Here is a 24131-nt window from a genome sequence, read left to right on the forward strand (position 1 = left end):
AAATACAATTTTAAAAAAAGAGGAAAAATCAAGAGAAGCAAAAATGCAAAAATTTTGTTTTAAAATTTAGTAATTAAATTTTTTTTGCAATATTTTGCTTGAATTTAATTGTATTATGTTTCAATTTCTAAATATGTTTGGTGACTAAAATATTATTTTAATAAATATATCTGTTTATTAAATCTGTTTTGTTGAAATGCACCAAAATACATTGACTATATTCACTGAGAAATGGATACAAAAATATTCATTTTCAAAATGGGGTGTACCCAGTTATGCTGAGCACTGTATATCCAGTGAAGAGAATTGAGCTTATATGGTCATATTTACTTAATATTAACAGTATCTTAATGAATTATCGGTGATGATAAAACCCCGTTCCCCATTAATAGAGCTTATCAATAGTCAATTTAAGTCCTGTGACAGAAGTGATGCATTTTAAAGACAGCAGAAAAGACACCTTTAAAAAGAAAAGACACCTTGAAAAGATGATGAAATAGAGACTGTAAAGGTCAGAATCATGAACACTGACCTGTAAGTAGAGGGTTTTTTTATCATATGAAGGATTCATTGTGTCGAAATGAAGGAGTAAAGCCAATCAGAGCTTTTTTTTTTTGTAGATTTTAGGCATGCTTTCTCACAGTTGCAACATTTTCACTACCCACAGGGAATCGGCTGTGTTGAAAACTAGTTACGTTGATGAAAAAGAGTGCGGTGTGACTAGAAAGTTTGATGGCTTTTATATTATTACAAGAGGCAGATCTTCTGAATGCACAGCGATGATGATGATGATGATGAGAAGAAAATACAAAAGACATTCAGTCCCGGAAGGATTATTTTTGGCACCTGATCAATAGAAATGTTTCTTTTCTTTAATATCAGTATTTATGCATTATTAATCTGCTGTTGGACTCTATCAGTTCTGCACATCTGGACGCTGCAGTTTCTCTTCATTCTTTTGTGCAGAACTGCTCAAGTTCAACAGGTTTCATGGAAATCTAGAGGTTGGATTATTTTTTTTTTTCTGTCCACCTATAAATTCTCGACTGGATTGAGACCTGGACTCGACTTGGCCTCTATGGCACATTAACATTGTTGTTTTTAAGTAGCTCAGGCTTTGTGCTTTGGCTCACTGGAAGATAAATCGTCTCCCAAGTTTCAGGTGTTTTGCAGACTCCATTTGGGTTTTCTCCAGAATTTTCTCTACTGCTTGCAGCATTTGTTTAGACTTTTTTATTAGTTCATACTGCTGATGAGTGGTTTTAAAAAGCCAAATTAGATCCACTGAGATTAAATGGTGTAAGCAAAACATTTATCTATTTTAAGTATTTATTTTTTAAATTAGGATAATGAAACATAATTTTTTTACTGAGTGTGTTTTTGCGATTGTTTTGACTTGGTTTTCATTTGTCATGGAGAAATATCTATACTACGTGTTGGCAATTAATTTTTCCAAGGGACCAACCACGTTAGACTGTGAGGCGGTTTTAGAGGACCAGACCAAAACAGTTCATTTGTATAAAAAAAAAAAACGTTCTGTGAAACTATTAAATAAAACGATAAAAAAAAAAAATACAGCATTACAATATCAGCTTTATATAAATGCCACAGGGTTTTTGTTTGATTGCTTAGTTAATTTCTATTTATTTATTTTATAATTCATTCGTTCATTTTATTCTTCTTATTGTTCAGTGAGAGAATTCTGGCCTATGTTGGGCTAAGCAAGTGCACTGAAGTCAGATTGAATTTGAGGGTTGTGCTGGATCATCTACTAAATATTAGTATTTAGAATCCATAAATTAATGCCTAGTCATTTAGCTTCTTTTAAATTGTTGTTGCCATAGACACATTCTGACAGTTAGAATCAGTTAATTGCCTCATTAAAAAAGGACACCTTACAAGAAGTCACTTACAACCCTCTCATCCTGTGATCATCTGTAGAAGCATTGTCTGTAAGTTTATTATCTGTTTGTATTTATATTCTATCTTAGATGTTATTGTTATGTATATAGATAACTATAGCTCATTTTATGTACATCTTTTACATAGTTTCACTCTGATTCATACTCAATGTGGCATGGAATAAAGCAGCACTCTGAGACACCGGAGTGAGGGCAGAACAAGAGTGTTATGTGATGTAATGATCATCACTGAGAGAGGATCTGTATCTGCATTTGTTAAATTGTAACCTGAGGTTATTAGTCTACCTTTCTTACTGTGTAATTCCATACAAAGTGTGAAGCTACCAGGTTGGTTCCTGTCACATGATTCGTGGTTCGCTCGCTACACTCCGAAATGTTTCTATTTTTTCAATACGCGGTGCCTGGAAACGTGAGCTTGACATACCGCATATGCATCCCTTACTATTTGCGCTCTGAACAGGCGCATATCCATTTCGTAATATCAGACCTGCGCATTGCAAGGCCCTGTTTGGGGTTGAATTTAAATAAATACTTCACACAGGCCAATCAAAGAAGTCCAGCTGGTCAAATGTGGCCTGGGTGTCATAAAATGCCCAGGTCTGATCTATACTATGCAACAAAAATGGGAAATTCTGGGCCAAAACTAAAAATTCTGAATGCAAAATACTTAGAGATATTTATTTCTTATTTTTTTTAAATAATATAATTTTGTAAGGCTTTTTAAATTCAACACAATAACTTCAAAAACGCAAGCCAATGAAATAAACCACATTTTATTGACATTGAACTGCTTTTATTCTAGCCAAAGTAAAAACAAATTCTCCAGAAGAAAAAATATTATCAGACATACTGTGAAAATTTCCTTGCTCTGTTAAACATCATTTGGGAAATATAAAAAATAATAATAATAATTCAAAGGGGGCTTATAATTCTGACTTCAATTGTATATGTCCTGTCAGTGTGAAATTTGAGCAGACTTTGTTTTTCTAGTGGACATGTGCTTCATGCATAGATAAGAATATGGGTTAATGAACAGAATATTGACAGAGCAACAAACCAGCCTTTGCATGGCACATTGAAATGAATGGGTTTCATAGCGCAGCGCTTCCATGTCTGGTGTGAAAGCTACTTCACTCCGTGCAATGACTACTTCTTGAGGGAAATTAAAACTAGCTCACTAAATATCAATGAGCAGTATGTCATATGTTTATTTTTTTCATTTCACCAAAAAAATCTGGTGCGTCTCTAAAATATACCTACCAGTAGGTGGCGACCTACTTAGTTCCTAATGAGTGATTCATTGAATCATTCGCACAGAATCCCTGATTCATTTTGACATGAAGCAAATGCTGACTTTTTGAATGGATCTTTGAGTCAAAAAATTATTTCACAGCGGATTATAAAAATAATAATAGACCACCACATTATGCTCTGAGATGCACAAATGTTCTGCTCCAGCTTTGTTTTAAAGTGTTTCTGTTGGCAAATGTTGTCTAAAATGTGACAGTTCTTCCTAAACAGTTATATAAAATCAATATTTAATTTCACTCACACAATGGCATTCATAAAAACATCAGCTCTTGCTTGTGCTTGATATATTCCTTAATTATCTATCTTATGAAACACAAATAAACAATGGATATTTAGGTTTAATTGATTTTTGTTACTTTCTTAACTTGAATAATAGGCTCATGTATTCAATTTGCCAGTGCTTTCAGACTCGAAATGTTTGTTTTGCTTTGATTTTTTTAGCTCTCAATTTTAACTCACACATTCTTTACAATATTATCATGAACAAATAAATACTGCGCACTCTGAAAGCTTTTACTAGGCACTGTGGAAGTTTTCAGATGTCTCACTAAGTTAGCATTTGGTTTCACATTTGATCAGATGTTGTGTCCTGCACTTGCTCTGGGTTATGGTCCTGTAAAGGTCATTTCCTGGACAGATTGATAAATAATGACAGCCTTTCTATAACACATCTGTCAACATGAGTAAGCTTTTTTGGAAGACATTTGTTCTGACCTCATTGAAGGTATGAATGTCTTATAGTGGTCATGTAATTATATCTTGGTGTATTGGACAAGACAGATGATCAATATTTGTTTGACAGTTGCACATGCTGAAATTGATGGGCTGGAGATGAAATCAGAAGGTTTTGCTATTATTCAGTTTCTCACAAGATCATATTTGAAGACAAGCTTTCTTTCAGAATGCATTTATTATACAAACATGAAAGCCGTATTTGATAGTTTTGACAATGGACTTAAAAATTAAAAGGTAATTCTTCTAAAACTTCTGACAGTTCAGAGTTTATATCATGCAATTATGAATTGGCACTTGGCGATTTGCCTTTTTTGCAATTACAATCTTATATAATAAAAAAAATAATTATACATCTCAAAGTGCTAGATTTCAGAATTCAGATTCAGTTTATATCACACAATTCTAAGTTTATATCTTGGAATTCCTGGTCTTTTATAAGGATAGTGAGAAATAAACACTAATATCACAGCTGTGAGTTTACATGTAGAAATCGTGTGACACTACATTACAATTGCTTGAAAAACAATCAAAAGTAAATGACAAATGCAAGTTGGCGTTGTGAAATGAAAAAAAGTTAATTTCCCATTTTGGATGAATGGAATTTAATAAAAGTTCTTTGACTTTATAAATCTTGCTCAAAACAGTTCAAATGGATGTTATATACAAATTTATTTCTATCAAAATAACATTTAACCCCATAAAATTTACTTAAGATCAATTCATTTCAAATGTTTGCTTTGAAATGAAAAATAATCTAAGTTTTATGATGCAATAGTTTATCAACATAACTCAAATGTGATTGAGTTATCGGGAAAAAATGTTAAATCTACATTTTTTTTGCTTATTGTATTTTTGTTCTAGTGGGAGAAAAACTTTATTATAAACAATGTGTAACGTGTTTAGTATTTTACTATTAGACTGCAATTTAATAGTTTGGGATCAGTAAGACATAAAGCTTTAATGTTCGTTTTAAACGACATTTTTTCCATTATTCCATTAATGGTTAATATACATCTCAGAACAGCACTGCCACTTTTGTTCAGTTAAAACACCCATGCAGGAAAATAATAAAAAATAAAAAATAAACAGGGTAGCTAATAATCCAGGGATCTAATAATTCTGACTTCAACTAGGCAGGTTAGGATAATTAGGCAAGTTATTGTATAATGATGGTTTGTTCTGTAGACTATCTGAAAAAAAATTAGCTTAAAGGGGCTAATAATTTAACCCTAAAATGGATTTTTAAAAATGAAATTTATTCTTGCCAAAATAAAACAAATAAGACGCAAAACATGCGACGCAAGCTAATCATGTGTCGCAGAAATAGAAACTGTCTAAAATCGAAATGTCACGGAAAAAAATCGAAAATGTCAGGCGTGCAAATCGAAACGTTGCGTGTGCACACAAAACATGCGACGCAAGCTAATCATGTGTCGCAGAAATAGAAACGGCGTCTAACTTTCTCTAGAAGAAAAAATATTATCAGACATACCGTGAAAATCTCCTTCCTCTGTTAAACATCATTTGGGAAATATTTAAAAAGAAAAAAAAAATCTAAGTGGGGCTAATAATTCTGACTCCAACTATATATTGACATGGTCATTACAATTACACTGGACAATCAATGCATTTGTTTAAGTGTTTTAGGCAGACTTGCTAATTCTCAACACCTCTCCACGTTAGGCTTGACATAAAATGTAAATAAAATAGATACATATACACAACATTATAATCTTTACATAAACTGGCTATTAGGCAAAAGCAAAGGCTGCATGATCAAACAAACTAATAGTAGACTATTTGTGTAAACACTGCTGTTTTGTTTTTAACTATTTTTAAGTACACTACTAAAAACATTGTATCACTTTTTAATTTTAGGCTAGCAGGTAAATCATTCCACAATTTGGTTCCCTTAACAGAGAAAACAGATTGACCAAAGTGGTTTTACACTTACAAGACAGTCACCATTAGCAGTGGCTCATGTGACTCTATGAGAGGTTTGATGCCTACTGATTAGATCAGAGAATTAGTAATTAAAAGTATTAATTTAATATATTAACAGCAATTAAATAGAAACAATGCTTGCAGACTGGGATGTGTCTCGTTGCAATCTGCAGGGAAATGTCTACACATGTACCAAATCTAGCTGTATTATTAATTCATGTAGAATGTGATGCGTATCCACGAAGGCAGCGCTCCAGTAATAATCACATATTACCTGAATTGGTTTGTGTAAGGACATTGGGAAATAAGGCTTTGAATAATAATGGCAAAGATCAAATCGCATTGCACTGTTGTGATATCCCAAACCAATTTTCATGTTTTGTGAGATGATTCCTTACGGTCATAAAGGCTGTTTTCACAACACACAGATTGTTTGTTAAGTTTTTTGGCCATATTTAGTAAATGGTTTGCAGTTTTTGATTAAAGCATTCAACTGAAAATAAAAAGATTGTTCAAAAAATGTTCAATCACTCAAGTCAATGTTTACAAAATGTTTTTCAACAGAGAGAATAAGTCAAGGTAGAAAATATGTGGTTGCAGCAACGTGATAACTGAATTTTCAATTTGGAGTGAATTATGTTTTAACAAAGGCTAAATGAAATGATTACTGTTTTATAATGTGCTGTTTGTGGTTATGCGCCATCTAAATGGGATTTCAATTAGACTGAATGTGAGTAAATACACATCATTTGTGAGTCATTTGGTCACGTCATGGTTTATTTTAGAGAAAAAGGACTCTTGAATATGGTAACTAAAGAAGTTTCGCCTCACTGGCAGGCACTGAATGATGGAAAACCATAGTACATATTCACATATGGCCAAAGCATTAGCATTAGTTACTCGTTAAATTTAATTTGTGGTTGTGTTTATGATGTGTTTGGTCTCATTCAACAGCTCATTGACTCATTACTTTTATTGTAACGCTAAACCTCTGAGGTAGTTCTCCACTTTCTGGTAATAAAAAGTAGATTTAACTTAATAGTGCAAAATGGAAAGGAAAGCTTTTTCCTTCTAAAATGCAGATCTTTCATAATAAAGTAGATTAAAGTTAGGTTTTTGGTGAATGCTATGGTGTTTAATTCTTACTTAGGGTGAATAGGATATTTTACAGAAGAAATCTACTCTCGTCACTAATTCTCCATATATTTGAGCAGTAAATTTGTGTAATAAGATAACAGTTTGAGGCAATTCACCGGATTTCATGATAAACATATTTTAAAACAATTATTATATACCTGTACACTCACCGGCCACTTTATTAGGTACACCTTACTAGTAACGTGTTGGACCCAGTTTTGCCTTCAGAACTGCCTTAATCCTTTGTGGCATAGATTCAACAAGGTACTGGAAATATTTCTCAGAGATTTTGGTCCATATTGACTTCATAGCATCACGCAGTTGCTGCAGATTTGTCGGCTGCACATCCATGATGCGAATCTCCCGTTCTGCCACATCCCAAAGGAGCTCTATTGGATTGAGCTCTGGTGACTGTGGAGGCCATTTGAGTACAGTGAACTCATTGGCATGTTCAAGCCAGTCTGAGATGATTCACGCTTTGACATGGCGTGTTATCCTGCTGGAAGTAGCCATCAGAAAATGGGTACACTGTGGTCATAAAGCGATACAGATACAGATGTTTTGACTGATGAAATGTGAAGATAATCGAGTCAAGAATGTAACAATATGGTTTATCTGTGATCTTCAAGCCATCTTGTGTGTTTTCCGATGCAATCTCATCACATTTCATAACTTTTTGATTGAGTGGCATATTTGTATTAATCTCATTGGTACATGTTTATTATGATTAGTATGATTTGATCTTTGTTCAATGAGGAGTCGATTTAGAGGTGCGCTTTGGGGACATGCCTTTTGTTAAAAATCTTATGTTTTCATAATTCATAAGAATGAAATCATATGAATTCAAACAAAATAGCCAATTTTCTGGCAATACGTAGTTATGATTTCTATTGAAAAAAAATCATTAAAAAAAAAAATCAATCAATCAATATTTGTGCTTGTTGCTATCAAAACTGTCTGCATAACATCTGGCAATGCTCTATTTACATTGTCTCCAACAAACTTTTGGAGTTTGCTTAATTTAGATTGATTGGGGTGTTTTTGTAAGTGTGTGTATCATGTATAAAAAATAATAAACAAATTGCAAGCAAGAATAATTACAACAGAGCAGAGGAAAAAGTCAAATAAAAAGTGCTGTATAGTTTTCTGTAGTCAAACAGTATTCAATTGAATAATGAACTGTAAAATAATACTGTATAGTCTTCATTGTACACTGTAAAACCCAAAAAGTTAAGGTAACTCAAACCATTTGAGGAAATCGATTGCAAGTTCAAAACTAATCCTAATGAGTACTGTGAACTTAATCCATTTGAGTAAACGAAAGCAATTTGAGCACAGTAAAACCTAAAAAAGAAGCGAACTCAAACCAGCTGACTACTGTAAAACCCAATAAGTTAAGGCAACTCAAACCTGTTTGAGGAAACCGATTGCTACAAACCATTTGAGTTAAAAAACAAATCTATATGAGTACTGTGAACTTACTCCATTTAAGTTGAAGTGATGAGGTATTTAATGAACTCATTACCTTCAACCCTGAGTTCAAAACTCTTTTCAAATGAGTAGAATTTCAGTACATTTTGAGTTAACTACACTTATTTCATTTGATAAAGTTGACTGTTGGGTTTTACAGTTAATAAGTCAGAAAAAATGTTCTTCATTATGTTAAATATGCTGTATGTTATTGAACCCGAATACTTCACAGTCTCTTGAAAAGCCTTTAAAACACATGCAAATGCTAAAATTCCACTCTGTTATGGTTATACTTTGCAGTGACTCCACAAATCTCATGTGTTCTCAATTGTTGATCAACTATAATCCCAACTCAACATTGCATATCCTGCGATATGCGGACACACACATTCGATATCCATGCTTAAATGATTTATTGGATAGCCATAATAGATATAATACATATCGATACATTTGCATAATGGCAACAGAATGGTGACCATCAAAACAAATAGTTTGAAGTACACTAGACCACATATCGATGATGATTATTTCAAATGAGACAGGATCAGTGTAAATGAGTGTTGTTGTCCTGCAGGAGTCTGGAGGTGAGAGCGCAGGTCCTCATGCGTCTCCTGAGGAAAGGAAAGAGAAGGTTCCCAGTCCCCATCTCAGTCAGCTGGTGATCCTGACTGCCACTGAAACACTCTATGGCCTGGCTGAGAGAGTCGTCGCCACTGAATCACTGTAAGCTACTTCAAATCAGCTTATATTTCTATTGACCTCATTCTTTACGTATGAGCAGGTGCTGCCTTTGGAATCTTCTTGGTGCGAGACTTCCGTTCTCATTCACTTCCATTGATTTGTAGACGTTAAAAAGAGCTTCATGCTGCAAACTGGTCTTTTCTTATTATATTAATATACTTTTTAAGTATAGTCATGAACACACTTATTTGTAGAGTTTACCGTTAGAGTAGATTATTTCTAGTCATTTCTCCTATAGGAAACTGAATTAGAAGTACTAAAACAATCGCAAAACGAGCACACTTCCACATCGGAGAATAAGATCAATACCAACTAAATATTTAAATAGTTGTTGTTGTTGTGATTTACATATATTTTTGTCACAAACATGAACACACACATACACATACAGTGAGTGACAGTTCAAAATGACCACTACCGCCATGTGTGATGCTGCCGTGGGACAATGGGATTTCGAAATGTGTTTAGGTGTAACAGCAGTTTGTGGCAATGCCACTAGGGGGCACAAAGTGATGGGGTGCGAATGGATAGAAATATACTGTAGCTTTAAATGCCCTGCGACTTGTAAATGAAGTTAAATATAAACAAAGCATTATAATTCCTTCATAAATCATTAAAAACTTGTTGACAAGCTTTATTATCATTGTAAACTTAAGTATAATGTGGATTCATTTTGGAAATCAAAAAAAAAAAAACGCAACTAAAATGGAAGCAGTGTTTTAGCCTAAATATAGAGAGATGTACAGTATTTATATTAAAGTGATACGACAAAGACAGCCAATAAATAAATCAATCTTATTTTTGGAAGGGCCTGTGTTGTACGAGTTTACGCCTCAATTCTGTGACAATATTTATTTAACATGTGATCCCTGTGTTGGTTCGAAATCAATGAACAAAATTAAATGTAATTCACACTTGTTCAAATTTGAAAATTCTTTTATGTAAAGTGACAACAGAATGCTAAATATCTTGTTTTGTATTGTATTTGTATTCACTTTATTCGTAAAATATTTTCTGAATGGATTTTGCACTTTCTATGTTGTGTTAGTGTGTTACTTTCGAAGTGGTGTTAGTGAGGCCAGCAAAGAGCGCTTAACATGTGGTCTGTGTGGGTCCTAACGCCCCAGTATAGTGAAGGCGACTCTATACTGCTCAATGAGCACCATCTTTCGGATGAGATGTTAAACCAAGGTCCTGATTCTCTGTGTCGTTAAAAATCCCAGGATATTCTTCGAAAAAGAGTAGGAGTTTAACCCCGGTATCCTGGCCAAATTTGCCCACTGACCTCTGTCCATCATGGCCTCCTAACCATCCAACTGGCTTCATCACTCTGTTCATCATCTCCTCTCCACCAATCACCTGGTGTGAGGTGTGTGGTCTGGCGCAATATGGCTGCCACTGCATCATCCAAGTGGATGCTGCACACTGGTGGTGGATGGGATGAGGAGATTCCCCACAAGCATTTGTAAAGTGCTTTGAATGTCCAGAAAAGGCGCTATTTGAATGTAATGAATTATTATTATTTTTAATATTATTATACATTGCATATATATATATATATATATATATATATATATATATATATATATATATATTTATATATATATAGGGTGATTCTAAAAGAATAGACAAATTACCATGTTTGTAAACATTCAGTATGTACACGCAGGGAGGTGGCAGAAAAAAACCGGGAGCGCCAGCGTTTACAGCAAGGGAATGGCAGCCGATGCGGTACAGAGTTTGTTGTTGTCTTGGAAATTAGTTATATTGATTGCATATTATTTATATTATTCACATAACACTTTTAGTGTATTATAACAGCTTGTCACCCAGTGATAAGCACAGTAATTAACATTAAAGTGAGCAGTGTTCATCTGACAGGTCCATTTGCGATAGCACCCTCCCAATGGATATTGGATAAGACGAAATGGCCAAGCATCCAGCCCGAAATATACAATCTCATTGAAGCTCCAAGTGTTTTAACAAGATGTGTGGTCACGTGCAAGAAATAATGTTCCATGATTACCAGATTCAAAACTTTGTAGTGATAAAAACCGAGGTTCTGCCTAGCCAAAGACAAGGAAAAAAGACGGAGCTAACGTTATACAAGGCTGGGGTAATCATCAGCAAGCAAAACTACTGCATTCTGACAGCGAACTACACCTGTAGGGCAGGGTATGTGAACTTACACATAGAGGTAAAGCTGGTTTTATATTTCGCACATTCAGACTTTCTCCTTAATAATTTCATAAAAATATTATTTGCAAACTCTAAATAGCGAAATCATATTAGCAGCCAATGACTATCAAAGTACAACATTGTTCACAGTCAAATAAACAGTGTTAATGTTGTTTAAGTCACACTTGCAGGTTATTTCAGACCGAATATTCAAAGTGCCGTGGTAAACAATATAAGGAGTGTCACAAGTTGTCACTGAATGAATGCATGAAAATAAAACTAACTTTACCTAAATAATTTACACTCTCACGTTTCATTCTTAGCATTCAGTGTCCGCAGTTTAATTAACCATATGTAACTGTTTTTGCTGAAATCATTGCTGCAATCAAAAACAAGTAATGTGTATGATTCAGCATAGCGTGAACTTACCTGATATAACATGAGAACTGCAGAGTCCAGCATTTATAATTAGATCTTCACTTCATTCAGCTTCCTTTTAACCAAAGACGTCTGCAGTCGGCATTAAATGCAGTGTGGTGTACGGTAAATATTAAGTTGGCTATTTTTGGACTTTGAATTTGGCATCTTACTGCACAACATGACATGTTTACTATTGCCACCCGGTCTCTTTTTTGCAACCGGGGACCCGTGTGACGTCATGTGTGACGTAGGTTGGTAATTTGTCTATACCACAACTTTGAAAATCGAGAACTCTGCAAAGAAGACGTCGATTTAAGGAAGCTCTGAAGTTTAAGTGCTTTTCACATTGATTAATTACACAAGGTTCCATCATGTTTCTTTGATTAAACACAGATTTTCAAAGTTGCGGAATTATTTTTGAATATACCCTGTATATATAAAGACGAAGACTTCATTGATCAAAATGCAGTAAAAATCGTAATATTATAAAACAGTACTATTTCAAATACAATGGTGCACAGAAATTATTCAAATATATAGGGATTTGTATAGTGATTGAATTAAAATTAAAACTGAATTTATCCAGGATTATTTTTTTGAGAATATTATAATAATAATCAGCACATTTCTGAATGAAAGTATTTTTACTGAACGCAATTTTAAAGTGTTAATATATAAAATACGCAGTGATAGAAATAACATTTTGACTGAACTATTTCTTTAACGCATGTGATGAAAAAATCTGTATAGTGATTTAATTAACGTTTAAACCTACCTTTTTTCCAGGATTATTTTTCGCCCGATTATTATATTATTAATCGACACATTTTGAATGTAAGTATTTTTACTGAACCCAATATGAAAGTGTTAGTTTGTAAAATACACAGTGATAGAATTTAAATTTTGACTGAACTATTTATTTAAACGCGTTTGATCAAAAAATTTGTGACAGTCAGACAGATGGTGTCTGCATCCTACTGTACGTATGTGTGAGTGTTGTCTCTGGAGCAGAAGCACACAAATGAACACATTTCCATGAAAAAGCTGCTCGACTTTTATCTCATGATCCAGCTTTACTGTTGCTAGGTGATGAAGATCTAACCCCAGCAGCCCTTTCAACTGAGCCCGTCTAACCCAATCAGTGGTATCGCGCCAGTTGTTATCTAATCAGCGAACCCCATTAAGCCTTTCTTTCCTCCTGATGAGTCTGCAGAGGTGGGCTGAACCGCTTTGGCAACAGCCCAGCGACTTCATTTTATTACGTGACCTGACACCGCAGGGGAAAAGCTACCTGAAGAATCCCGAAGAGCCAATTGTGAGGCCTCCAAACCATATCTTACCTTCCAGTCCTCCTTTTCTGACCTTTCTGCTGTTCGGCTGATTCTCCAGCAAGACTTTAAGCCTTTGTGCAACAGCAGGGAAAACTCCCTTACAAGTTCACATAGAGAGAGTTTCAGCTTCTCCCTATAGATGCTTTGCTTGCTTCCAGATGGTGTTCGATTTGTGCCAAGTATTGTGCAGCAGAGCCGTTTCTAAGGCTCACATTTACATCAGTGTTGTTTTTTTACACTGGCATATAGTTTAGTTTATTTTTTTACAGCAGGGATGTCCAAACTTGGTCCTGGAAGGCTGATGTCCTGAATAGTTTAGCTCCATCTTTCAATAAACACCTGTCTGGAAGTTTCTAGTACACCGAGAAAGAGCTTGATTGGCTGGTTCAGGTGTGTTTAATTGGGGTTGGAACCATAGACTGTAAAATATATGGACGTAGTACCCGTGACGTCACCCATAGATTTCTGAAGAGCGCAAAAGAAGCTACTAGTAGGCGCGGCCAACCGTCGCCATTTTGTTCGCGCGTCATCGCACCCACGGCGGGATACCAAACAAGGGCAAAGAGGCGGAGAGTGAGCGGAGTAACAGACACCTGCTGGCACTTTGCTTAGACCTGACAGACAGACTTTACTTTGGGAGAAACGCTTGATACTGTATTACCTGCGACTTGTTTGTGTTCTGACCACATGTGCTTGGCTGTACACTATATCAGTAAAGTGATTAGACTTTCAAAAACACTGTAGTAATACATTGAGCCACTAAACATTGTTCTTATGACGTTTTTCTACAGGAGGAAAACGCGAATTACTAACAAACACTTCAGATATAGTCTGTGTTGGTAAATGCAAGACTATTAATGAACTCCAGGCATAACAATGTATGACAACGCTTCAGATGACTGTTCTAGAGCCTACAGCTAATCAATCTGTCACGTTCTGGAGTGCTTTACAGGTCTAAAGAAAAATATAAATGATAATGATCTTAAATAAACAAATACACTTATAGAGATGGTATACAAGTATATAACTTTACTCACATGGGAAACGGAGACCACGTGAATGATTTGTGAGCACAATTAAGTGCACACAGCATCCCATATCATCTGATAATTGTAAGAAATAAGTCCAAAAGGCAGCTGACTGTGTAAAGCCACATAAAACTAAAGAAAAATACGATGAATATGCCGAGATCAGTGGCTAATCTGCCGGATTCAGCTGAGGTGAAGTGACGGCGACCAGCGAGACCTAGCTGTCACTCAAGTGGCCACGCCCTTAATTATGCAAACTTAAAATAACCTAATATAAAGGAAATGGATGAGTTATAAAAAAAATTCACCCCCCTCACAGTTGTCATGGAGGGTAATATTAGCTATATGAACCAAAATCGTTCTTTGTACCAGGCTGCAAACACCCTTTTTTCTGCTGTAAAGTTGGCCATTCTAACAGAGGGCTCAATTGCAACTTGCTCTATTATGGAGCCAGGACTAGCGGAATTTTGATGAATTGCAGTTTTAGTTACTTCCGTATTGGCTTCCCGAGGGAGAGCGGGAGGTTGCCGCTTGGTTGGAACCAAAATATGCAGGACTTCAGTCCTCCAGGACTGAGTTTGGACACCCCTGATTTACAGGGTCAATGCACATTAAACAACATTACATTATAATGTGGCAAAATTAGCCAAGAATTGATATATTTATTTGTAGACCCTTGACAGAATGTTACAAAGTCACTCCTAAAATAGAAACAAAGCATAATAACAAAATACACACAAAAAACAACTATCTGCAGTTGAACAGTGTTGCCAGATTGGGCGTTTTCAAAACCAAAGGGGGTTTTGAATTTGATTGTGTGGGTAAAAAATGACATAGGTGGGTTGACAAAATTTGTGTGGTTTTGAAACATAAATTTTATATACAACTTTTTTAACAAAACACAACTGTTGCTGCTACTCTATTCAGTTAGTAGTGACCTGTGCATAGCGCAAACCGCATGTGCACACCCGCTAATGGAGGTGAAGGAAAGTTGTATCAAAATCTTCCCGGACAAATCTGACTCCCCTCCCCATCGCGCAGCGCCTGCAGTTTAACACACAGCGGTTTATCATGACACTTATCGATCATTATGTCTGCTATTGACAGCAAGAACAAACATAGAAGCCGTTGTCTGATTGACATGCAGCAACTCATTATGTTCAAAAGAATTAAAAATGCCAAATGGGGAGAATTTATACCCCGTTTCTAAAGTAAAAGATACTCTAATAGGTGGTGGAATCTACACAACATTAAGTGCAGTGTGTGGGTGAGAGGTGGACAGTGTTTTGATGTGGTCCGGTTATGTTGTGGTTCTGTGACTGCTTGTGCTGGTTGCTGTGTGGTTAAAAAATTATGACAGTTAAAGTAACTAAGTTAATTTTGATTCATACAAATAAATATATAATAAAAATATTAATCTAATATTTTGGACGTTTTTTGTGCGTTTTGGCGTATTTTGGACAGCTTTTATGCTGGAAAAAGTCAGTGATATCTGGTGAATATCTGAAGTCATAATTATTAGCCCTTCTGTGTATTTTTATTTCTTTTTCAAATATTTCCCAAATGATTTTTACCAGAGCAAGGAATCTTTCACGGTATTTTCTATATTATTTTTTTCTTCTGCAGAAAGTCTTATTTGTTTTATTTTGGCTAAAATTTCGAGTAATTTTTTTACTCTTACTTGAGTAACTTTTAAGATTGTTATTTTACTTTCATCCATTCATTCATTCTCCTTCAGCTTAGTCTCTATTTCAGAGCTTGCCACAGCGGAATGAACCGCCAACTATTCTATCATATGTTTTACGCAGCGGATGCCCTTACAGCAGCAACACAGTACTGGGAAATACCCATACACTCTCAAATTCACACACACACTCATACGCTACGGACAATTTAGTTAATCAAATTCACCTATAGCGCATGTTCAAATTCACCTATATAGTCCTCTGCACTGTGGGTGAAACCGGAGCACCTGGAGGAAACCCACACAAAAACGGGGAGAACATACTGTATAAACTCCAGAGAAATGCCAACTGGCCCAGCCGGGGCTCAAACCAGCGTCCTTCTTGCTATGAGGCAACAGTGCTAACCATTGAGCCACCATGCCGCCCTACTTTTACTTAAATAAAAATTTCCCCAATTACTTGTAGTTTTACTTGAGTATAGATTTTGGATACCCCGCCCCCCTTTGGGAATATAGCCTACATTGGAATGTCATGATTAACCAATCAGAATGAAGTATTCCAGAGAGCTGTGTAATAATCCCTGATAACAACCAGTAAAACTAATAACACAGGCTCATCCGAGTACTTTGGATCATTTTGACCCTTAGTGAGTATATATAGTGAGAGAAATAAGTATTGAACACATCACCATTTTTCTCAGAAAACATAGTTCTAAAAGTTCTGTTGATTTGAAATTTTTATTAGATGTGGATAACAACTAAAGAAATCCATATATGAAAAGAAAACAAATCTAATTAGTTTACAGATTAAGTTGTGTAATTAAATTAAATGACGCAGGGAAAAAGTATTTAACACATGAAGAAAGGAAGGTGTAGAAAGGCAGTGAAAGTCCAGACAGCAGCTGAAATCTCTCAATAGTTTTTCAGCAACCCTCTGCCCTTTGTGATTGTAAATTAATATCAGCTGCTTCAGTCCAACATCTACATTGCAGGATGATGAAGATGAAACCAGGGTGGATATTTCAGCAAGACAATGATCCAAAACACAGCCAAGGATACTCTCGAATGCTTTCAGAGAAAGAAAATCAAGCTGTAGAATGGCCCGGCCAATCACCTGACCTGAATCCAATAGAAAATACAAAATAAAGATCAGATTTTATAGACAATACCCACAGAACCATCAAGATGTTTACTCTCTTGAAGTCAAAGTTGAAAAAAATCACACCTGAGCAATGCATGTGACTTCATTCTCCATATGAGAGCCGTCTTTAAGCTGCCATCACCAAAAAAAGCCTTTTATACAAAGTGTTAAATACGTTTTAGTAGTTCGGTACTTTCTCCTTGTGTCTTTGCCCATTGTTATTGCACATAACACATTTTTCAGTTTTTTTGTTTTGTTTTGTTTTTGTTTGCATTGTTTGAGTTTTTACCAAAATCTGCTTCAAATTCCATATCAACAGCTCCTTTAGTAATATTATTCCTAAGACAAAACATGACGTGTTCAATACTTATTTCCCCCACTGTACTTGACATGACTTTTTTCCTCTCAACGACATTTAATAGCCTACTATTTTATAATGAATATTTATAATGGATGCCATTATGTTTTGTGTTTTTGTACAATTCTGCACTATAATTTTATAGATGCTTTTAGCTTCAAACACATTTTTTCATTCATGTATTGTGTATGGAGATCTTTCTGAAAACCAGCATAGATGAGAAACATCTTCATTATAAAACTTAAGTGTTTGTATGTTTTATATACAGTTGAAGTCAAATTTATTAGCCCTCCTGAATTATTTATTAGCCCCCTGTATATTATTTCAATACACATTTGTAAACATAATAGTTTTAATAACTCATTTCTAATAACTGATTTCTTTTATCTTTGCCATGATGACAGTACAGAAGATTTGATTAGATATTTTTCAAGATACTAATAATCAGCTTAAAGTGACATTTAAAGGCTTAACTTAGGTTAATTAAGCGAGTAAGGGTTACTTAGGCAAGTCATTGTATATCGATGGTTTGTTCTGTAGACCAATGAAACAATATTGCTTAAGGGGGCTAATGATATTGACCTTAAAATGGCTTAGAATTAAAAACTGCTTTTATTCTAGCTAAAATAAAACCTAAGAGACTTTCTCTATAAGACAAAATATTATTGGAAATACTGTGAAAAAATTCCTTGCTCTCTTAAACGTCATTTGGGAAATATTTGAACAAGAAATCACATCCATAACGTTGGAATCGCTTTGCAGCTTATGCACAAAACCACGACCACATTGAGCCATCAAAGCGCTGGAGAACTCATGCTCAGAATGCACTAAAAACCACTGAGTTTTTTGGTTTTTTTTATTCTTGTGAAGGTTAGTGGCAGTGCAACCTTTTATTTGGCCCTCCATTCTCCCTCCGTACTTCCTTTCTTAATGGAATAATCAATGAAGGCTGCGGAGTCGAGCAGAGAGCAGGCGTGAGGGTGTGAAAGATAAGCGACAAAACAGGTTCTCTTGTTACTTCAGAGTGCTGTATTTATACAAGCGTAACCGTACAGCCATAAATTATAACCTGTTCCATATACACTGGCGGTACAACAGTCCACAGAGTATTAAAATGCCAAACAATGGGCCAAAAACGAGTGACCTTTTAGTCACTTAAAAATCAAGCTCTGCAGCTTTTTACCTCCCACATAAATGTATCCTATTTGGATGTAATTTGCTTCTGCTGTGATGGTGATGGTGATGCACTTGCTTCACTGATTACCCGCAGGTTTAAATGACTGCTTTAATTAAACATTCTTGACAAACACGTTGTTGGTTGTTTGTCAGGGCTCGGCGATAAGGATTTAACCTTTCAAGTTTATTTTGGGCTTATTTTGTTTGTTTGTTTTAATTTTGCTAGGATGCATCCAATTGGCAAATATGGTATAGAGAGCTTAAATGTTGCAGATATATTTTTCGCAAAATAAATTCACTTTATTCTTTTTTGTATTACAAAGTTTTCCAAAATATACATAATTATGCAAACTATATGCAATTATGCAAATGAAGCATTCTACTATAACTATATACTAATTTGCATACATTTCTAGCACAGAATTTGAACATTGAGTTAGGTCAGGTTAAAAATTCCTGTTTCTTTCTTTCTTTCTTTATTTATTTATTTATTTTTTTATTTGTTTCAAACTATATCTGTTCTGTTGTTCAAAAAAATCCTGAAAATGAAGATGTTGTAAGGATTTCATACAATGTTTGGCTAAACGTTTTCTGATATATTATGTGAAACTAAAGACTGGAGTATTGAAGCTGAAAATTTAGATTCATTTTAAAACGCATCACACATGAAAATCTCAGTTTCTTTGGATTTACAATTTATCGTTATGTGCTTGAGTAAAAAATAACTGTCGCTGATGAAATACTTTTTAAACATGCTCATTTTTGGTGACGAAAATGCGAAATCTTTGCCTCTTCCCTCATAGTTCTATACAACCAGAAATGAACACACACACACTTGCGTCTCGGAAGCTCACAGGTGCCATCTTGTGCAACTAGCCCATTCCGTGGAGGGGGATGATTGGGAGGACATGATGGGTTAGAGGTGATAGAGGGACTTTGGCCAGGACACCGGGGTTACACCCCTACTCTTTACAAGAAGTGCCATGGGATTTTTAATGACCACAGAGAGTCAGGACCTCAATTTATCATCTCATCCGAAAGATGGCATTCACTGACAATATAGTGTCCTCTTTACTTTAATGGGACATCAGGACTCACACAGATAACAGGTTATAGCCTCCTGCTGGCCTCACTAACACCACTTCCAACAGCGACCTAGTTTTCCCATGTGGTCTCCCATCCAGGTACTGAGCAGGCTCAGCCCTGCTTAGGTTCAGTGAGTAACCGGTCTTACGGTTAATTAGGTCACACTTTATTTTGATGGTCTGTTTGTTGAATTTAAGTTACATAGCATCTACATGCCAACTAATTCTCCTTAGATTAGTAGTAGACTGCTAGATTGGGGTTGGGGTTAGGGTTAGTGTAAGTTGACATGTACTTACAAAGTTTCTTGTAGTCAGTTAAATGTCTGTTGAAGAAGCAGTATCAGCAGATATTAAGCAGACAGTCTACTAATACTCACATGGACCATCAAAATAAAGTGTTACCGTTAATTAACCTATCACTGATGTAATCTGAGGTAATACAGTGTAACCCAATGTAACTTGATGTACAAGTGTATCCCCTGAAAAGTATTTATGATGGCAGTACTTTTGAATTTTATTTTACTTTTATTTAATTTTTATCTTATTTTATTTTTAAAATTTAGCATTTTTATTCTATATTTTTTATTTATTCCCTCGTTTGTAAGGGGTTAAGTTGTTAGGGAAGGGGTTGTTTTGAAATATTCATTCATTCATTCATTTTCTTTTCAGCTTAGTCCCTTTATTAATCAGGGGTCGCCACAGCGGAATGAACCGGCAACTTATCCAGCACATGTTTTACGCAGCGGATACCCTTCCAGCTGCAACCCTTCTCTGGGAAACATCCATACACACTCATTCACACACATACACTACGGACAATTTAGCTTACCCAATTCACCTGTACTGCATGTCTTTGGACTGTGGGGGAAACCGGAGCACCCGGAGGAAACCTACGCGAACGCAGGGAGAACGTGCAAACTCCACACAGAAACACCAACTGACCCAGCCGAGGCTCGAACTTTCTTGCTGTGAGGCGACAGCACTACCTACTGAGCACTGCGTCGCCTGTTCTGAAATAAATAAAATGAACAATTAAGTTGTCCCCTGAAATCTCAAGAATTGTGTTGTTTCAACTCATTTTAAATAAATAGTTTGAACAAACAGCAAACATAATTTTTTGAGTGTATCAAAAGAAAAATAACACTGAGTGAGTCTTTTTATAGTAACTGCAACTCTTAATATAGCAACCTTTATATCCAGCACTCCGTCTCTCTTTATAGACTGTGTCTGAAAATAAAATGAAAGCTGACAAATGTAAGCCTCGAACTTAGTCGTCACATCATACATTTTTTTCCCACCAGTGTAACACAGCACAGCCTGTTCCCTGTGGGTAACCAACATGTAGTGATTGTGTGTCACAGCAAACCTCCAGAAAATGCTCTGATTTGGCGTTTTCTTTCCTGCAGAGTTTTTCTAGCGGAGCAGTTTGAGTTTCTTCAGCCTCATCTGGACACCATGATGCCTTCAGCCAAGAAGCCATTCCTGCAGCAGTTCTACTCACAGGTCAGTTTTCAGCCGCTCTGACCTTAGTTCAGTCTTTCTGTCTGCAGGGGGGCTTTTAAATGTCTAGTGTCTGTTACGGATTCAGATTGATCATTGGTGAACTCGGTTCTATGGGACCTGACATTTTATGACATCACCAATTTAATACCAATTAATGAACTAGAACAACATTCCATCCATCCACCCATCCGTCTGTCTGTCTGTCTGTCTGTCTGTCATTTATGGTATTTTCTATCTGTCTGTCTTATTATTTAAGTTGTTTTCTATGTATCTATGAGTCGGTCCGTTCGTCGGTCCATCTGTCGGTCCATCTGTCGGTCCGTCTGTCTATCTATCTATCTATCTATCTATCTATCTATCTATCTATCTATCTATCTATCTATCTATCTATCTATCTATCTATCTCTATCTGTCTGTCTGTCTGTCTGTCTGTCTGTCTGTCTGTCTGTCTGTCTGTCTGTCTGTCTGTCTGTCTGTCTGTCTGTCTGTCTGTCTGTCTGTCTGTTTGTCTGTCTGTCCCGCTATCTGTCTATCTAAATTTATATCTGTTTATCTATCTATTTATCTATCTGTTCGTCCATCCATCTATCTATCATTTAAGTTATTGTCTGTCTGTCTGTCTATCTACCTGTCTGTCTGTCCGTTCGTCCATCTGTCTATCTACCTGTCCATCTGTCTGTCTCTCTGTCTGTCTGTCCATCCATCCATCTGTCTATCTATCCAACTGTCTGTCTGGCTGTCTGTTTGTCTTTCTATCAGTTTGTCCATCTGTCTGTATGTCTATTCGTCTGCTTGTTCGTCTTTCTGTCTATTTGTCTAACTATCTGTCTGTCTGTCTGTCTGTCTATCTGTCCATCTCTGTCTGTCTGTCTGTCTGTTTGACTCTCTAACTATTCATCTATCCATTTCTCTATCTATCTATCTATCTATCTATCTATCTATCTATCTATCTATCTATCTATCTATCTATCTATCTATCTATCTATCTATCTATCTATCTATCTATCTATCTATCTATCTATCTATCTATCTATCTATCTATCCTTCTGTCCATCTGTCTGTCTTTTATCTATTTTCCATCTGTTTATCTGTATGTCTGTCTATCTGTCTTTCCGTCTGTCGATTTATCCATTTGTCTGTCTATCTCTCAATCCATCTGTCTATATGTCTGTGTATCCGTCTGTCTGTCTATCTATCTGTCCATCAGTTTGCCTGTCTGTCTGTCTCTCTTTGTCTGTCTGTCTATCACTTAAGTTATTGTCAGTCTGTCGGTCGGTCAGTCAGCCAGTCGCAGTAGACCGAAAATGCAAACCTGTGCGACAAGTTTCAGATGTCGATTTATTCCAAAGTTTCAAGCTTGCTGAACTCTGTGAAATCAGTTGACATATTGTTCTGTTGTTCCCTTTTGTAGATCACTTTTGATAAACACACCTGTCATATGATTATATCTAAATTGCTGACCTCTGCATAAAGCAGTACATTCCCAGGATTTACATTTCAATATGCCAGTTTATATTTCAAGCAAAAGCCACTTTAAGCATGACTTTCACAACTTGTTAGTCTTGGCTAATCGACAGATACTAAACTGCATTATCACTCCTGGTGGCTGGCGGTTATGTATAGGAGCTCTTAATTTTGACCTTTTCCGCTGCTGTTTTCTCTACAGACTGTATCAACGGCCAGCGAGCTCCGCAAGCCCATTTACTGGATCGTGGCGGCCAAAGCCATAGATTATGAACAGATGCTGCTGCTGATGGCTGGAGTGAAATGGACATTAAGAGATAATGTCACAGCACAACGTCTACGTGGATGTCCTTTTAAAGGTAATGTGTTTGTGTGTGCAGCGGTCTTTATGTGCGACGGTAATGTGTTGTTCATTTTCACACTAGAGGAGAAGAAGAGAGCAGGTGGGAGAATATCAGTAGAGATTAGCCAACCTTGCTTCATTTATCCACCTTTTTTCCTATAGCTCCGTATTTTTGACATGACTATGGGAGTAGCTTCTGTTAGCTGTGAATAATGAGTAAAGTGTTTATTAATAACTGAGGTGTCAGTGTTCTGCTCACAGCTCATCAAAGCAAGTCTTATTATGCAATATTACAGACATGTTGAATATGACTGTATTTTAAAGAATATACAGTTGTGGAATTAAGTATTGAACATGTCAAGTTTTTCCTGGGAATAACATTTCTAAAGGAGCCTGTTGACATGGAATTGAACTAGATTTTGGTAAAACCCAAACAATACAAACAGAAAAATAAATAAAATAGAAAATCTGAAAAATGAGTTGTGTGTAATAACAATGGGAAAGACACAAGGAGAAAGTACTGAACTACTGAAACGAATGAAATACTTCATATAAAATGACAGCTTAAAGTCGCCTCTTATATGAAGAATGAAGTCACATGCGTTGCTCAGATGTGATTTGTGCACAGACTTCAACAGAGTGTAAAAATCTTGAAGGTTCTGTGGGTCTCGTCTATGAAATCTGAACTTTATATTGGATTCTCAATTGGATTCGAGTCAGATGATTGGCTGAGCCATTCTATAGCTTGATTTTCTTTCTCTGCTGCTAATATTCATTTACAATTACAAAGAGCAGAGGTTTGTCTGGGCTTTCACTGCCTTTCTACACCTCCCTTTCTTCATGTGTTCAATACTTTTTTTCCCTGCATCATTTCATTTTATTACACATTTGTAAACTAATTAGATTTGTTTGCTCTGTATATTTGGGCTTTTTAGGTTGTTACCAAAGAATTCCTTTATTTATTTTTTTTCTTGCAAGAAAAATAGTGATGTGTTTAATACTTATTTTAAAAGATAAATTAATATGGATGGACAAATCGAACTTGAAAGAGCTTTGGCCACAGACAACTTAGTCAAACATACCTCTCACTCCGATTTCACTATGTTTATGCACTGTAAAAATCTTGCTACCTTAAACTTTTAGTTTGATCAAATTAA

The 24131-nt window shown here is 35.7% G+C and overlaps 1 protein-coding gene and 1 long non-coding RNA gene across 2 annotated transcripts in view; both read left to right on the plus strand.

Annotated features, from left to right (window-relative positions):
- LOC130246323 (syndetin-like) overlaps nt 1-24131 on the plus strand; it is a 382903-nt gene that overhangs the window by 316700 nt on the left and 42072 nt on the right. The gene's annotated exons all lie outside the window — the stretch shown is intronic.
- On the plus strand, nt 1901-22932 carry LOC130246340 (uncharacterized). The gene is made up of 4 exons (XR_008839428.1): nt 1901-1952; nt 9097-9245; nt 21071-21167; nt 22834-22932. It is a non-coding gene; the product is annotated as an uncharacterized LOC130246340 (long non-coding RNA).

The sequence above is a fragment of the Danio aesculapii genome, chromosome 19, assembly GCF_903798145.1.
Source record: "Danio aesculapii chromosome 19, fDanAes4.1, whole genome shotgun sequence".
NCBI classification, from domain to species: Eukaryota; Metazoa; Chordata; class Actinopteri; order Cypriniformes; family Danionidae; genus Danio; species Danio aesculapii.